Source organism: Vombatus ursinus, unplaced genomic scaffold (genome assembly GCF_900497805.2).
Source record: "Vombatus ursinus unplaced genomic scaffold, bare-nosed wombat genome assembly UNPS02015175.1, whole genome shotgun sequence".
Lineage (NCBI taxonomy): Eukaryota > Metazoa > Chordata > Mammalia > Diprotodontia > Vombatidae > Vombatus > Vombatus ursinus.
The window spans coordinates 23,336,189-23,337,075 of record NW_020954953.1 but is presented as its reverse complement, the minus strand read 5'-3'; the positions used below and the strand labels follow the sequence as shown (position 1 = coordinate 23,337,075).

At 32.9% G+C, this 887-nt stretch overlaps 2 protein-coding genes across 2 annotated transcripts in view; one reads left to right on the top strand and one right to left on the bottom strand.

Annotated features, from left to right (window-relative positions):
- LOC114031434 (solute carrier family 22 member 3-like) overlaps positions 1–887 on the bottom strand; it is a 192,438-nt gene that overhangs the window by 20,624 nt on the left and 170,927 nt on the right. The window lies entirely within an intron of this gene.
- LOC114031433 (plasminogen-like) overlaps positions 1–887 on the top strand; it is a 71,007-nt gene that overhangs the window by 24,136 nt on the left and 45,984 nt on the right. The window lies entirely within an intron of this gene.

The window sequence follows — 887 nt, the reverse complement described above, 5'->3', positions numbered from 1 at the left end:
TTGAGTGATGGAGGGTAAGGAAGGAAAGGAAGCCCAATGGCAAATCTAATTCACAATTTTTCCAATGCTGAAAACTCAATAAGTGATGTTGGCTGTATCTGCCATCATTAGTAAGTATTTATTATCTGTGTTTCAATTTATTTTTATTTTTTAAGGAACAAAAATTATTTTTTTCTCCCTCCCACTGGAAAAAAAGGAAAAACAAAATCTTTTTAACAAATATGCATAGTCAAACAAAGAAAATTCACACATTAGCCATATCCAATAAATATGTCTTTCAATCTCCACCCTAAGTCCATCACTTCTCTATTAGGAGGTAGGTAGAATTCTTAGTCATCAATTCTCTAGAATTTGTAGTTGATCCTTGCAATAAGCAGAGTTCTTAAATCTTTCAAAGTTGTTTGTCTTTACAACATTGTCATTATAGTATAAGCTATTCTGATTTTGCTCACTTTACTCTCCATCAATTCACATACATATTCCCAGATCTCTCTGATACTGATGCAGTCATTTTCCTCATAAAGTGAAATATTATTTTACTACATTCATATGCCACAACTTGTTCAAACATTTCTCAATTGATAAGCACCCCTTAGTTTCCTGTTATAAATATTTTTGTACATATGGGTCCTTATCCTCTTTCTCTGATCTTCTTGGGGAATAGGCTTATCAGTAGTATAGCTAGATCAAAGGATATACACAGTTTAGTAACTTTTGAGGCACAGTTCCACACTGCTTTCCAGAGTGGCTAAACCAATTCACAATTCCATCAACAACACATTCCCATAGATCCTTCAATATTTGTCATTTTCCTTTCTTGTCAACTTCACCAATTTGTTGGGTGTGAGATAGAACCTCAGAGTTATTTTAATTTGCATTACTTTAAA